The sequence below is a fragment of the Heterocephalus glaber genome, unplaced genomic scaffold, assembly GCF_053883595.1.
Source record: "Heterocephalus glaber isolate CG9 unplaced genomic scaffold, H.glaber_assembly_v1.0 deba00001504, whole genome shotgun sequence".
In the NCBI taxonomy this organism is placed as follows: Eukaryota; Metazoa; Chordata; class Mammalia; order Rodentia; family Bathyergidae; genus Heterocephalus; species Heterocephalus glaber.
Genome location: NW_028258324.1, coordinates 27675520 through 27677505, shown reverse-complemented (window position 1 = coordinate 27677505; position 1986 = coordinate 27675520). Strand labels below are relative to the sequence as shown.

General features: G+C 33.3%; 1 pseudogene; it reads left to right on the top strand.

The window, feature by feature from the left end:
- Nucleotides 1-543: 543 nt before the first annotated feature.
- LOC147825287 (KRR1 small subunit processome component homolog pseudogene) lies at nucleotides 544-1531 on the top strand (annotated as a pseudogene).
- Nucleotides 1532-1986: the final 455 nt, after the last annotated feature.

Here is a 1986-nt window from a genome sequence, read left to right as displayed (position 1 = left end):
TAGGAAATTCTTCCCACCTTAAATTCATGACCGTTTTCCCTTATAATTTCTTCTTAAAGTTTTATAGTTTTAGTCTTTCATATTTAGGTTCATAGATCCTTTCAAGTTATTTTTATGTATGGAAATAAAGGGTTGAGGTTAATTTTTTACATACGGATACCAGGTGTTCTAGTACCATTTGCTGAAAACACTGTCTTTTCCTCTGCTCTTGAATTGAGTTTGTGTTCTATAAAATGTTAATGTTAAATAATCTTTCAAAACTCAGTGGACCATATATGTGTGGTTCTGTTTCTACATTCTCTGTTTTATTCCATTGATCTACATCTCTTTCCTTATGCCAACACTGCCTTGATTACTGTAGTTTTAGAGGAAGTCTTAAAATTAGGTACTAAATGTCTTCCAACACCTTTCTTTTTTTTTTTTTTTTTTTTTACTTTTTTAGGTCCTTTGTACTCCTACATAACTTTTAAATTTCAATATCCAGGAGCAGTTTGAAAATGGCGTCCTCCTCGAAGAACGGGACGTCTACAGTACCTGAGAGAAATGAATTTCACAGCCAGAAACCGAAGCAAGAGAACGGAGCACATTAATGCAACCCTGGACCTGATTGAGGGCAGCATGACTGTTTGTACTTCAAAGAAGACTTTTGATCCATACATCATCATCAGGGTCAGAGATCTGATAAAACTGTTAGCAAGAAGTGTTTCATTTGAACAGGCAGTATGAATTCTTCAGGATGATGTTGCGTGTGACATCATTAAAATAGGTTCTCTAGTAAGAAATAAAGAAAGATTTGTAAAAAAAAGACAACGACTTACTGGTCCCAAAGGATCTACTCTGAAGGCATTGGAACTCTTAACAAACTGTTACATTATGATTCAGGGAAACACAGTTTCAGCCATTGGACCTTTCAGTGGCTTAAAAGAGGTTCGAAAAGTAGTTTTAGATACCATGAAGAATATTCATCCAATTTATTATATCAAAACCTTAATGATTAAACGAGAGTTGGCAAAAGATTCTGAATTACGATCACAAAGTTGGGAAAGATTTTTGTCACAGTTCAAACACAAAAATGTGAATAAACGCAAAGAACCAAAGAAGAAAACTGTAAAGAAAGAGTATACACCATTCCCACCACCACAGCCAGAAAGTCAGGTTGACAAAGAATTGGCTAGTGGTGAATACTTTTTGAAGGCAAATCAGAAGAAGCGACAGAAAATGGAAGCAATAAAGGCTAAACAAGCAGAAGCTCTCAGTAAGAGACAAGAGGAAAGAAATAAAGCGTTTATTCCACCTAAAGAAAAGCCAGTTGCAAAATCTAAGGAAGCTTCTACTGAAACTAAAATTGATGTGGCTACCATCAAGGAAAAGGTTAAGAAAGCAAAGAATAAGAAACTTGAAGCCCTTACAGCTGAAGAAGTTAAGCTTAAACTGGAAGCAGACGAAAAGCAAAAGAAGAAAAAAAAGTAACATTAAAATACCAGACCTTGAACTGTTAATTTATGAATCTACCTCCTTTTGTAAAGGATTTTGAGAAAGAGGGCATTAGTTGTCCTATAATATTTTGATCACTTTTTCCTGAGTTTCAGTTGTTTTGTTCATAAAATAGTACTTTTTTATAAATATAAATTATTCTATTTTTCATGTGTGTTCTGAGAAATTTTGTGCTACAAAATAGTATACATGTCGTGTGTATTGTATAACCAGTTCCAGGCAAGTTTTACTGACACATGATTTTAGGAATAACTTTTTACTTTTTAATTTTAGGATGTGCATGTGACTATTGTAATTATGCATTAAATCCAAAGAATGTCTGAGCTGTTGGTTAGTCTTTATGCTACCCCAGCGTTTGGTTTAAGAAAAATAAATGCAAAATTTTCAAAAAAAAAAAATTTTTCAATATCCAATTCCCCATTTATAGCAAGTATACACAGACCTGAATTTTTATATATATCTTGTGTTTTCTAACCCTGCTAAATTCAAATA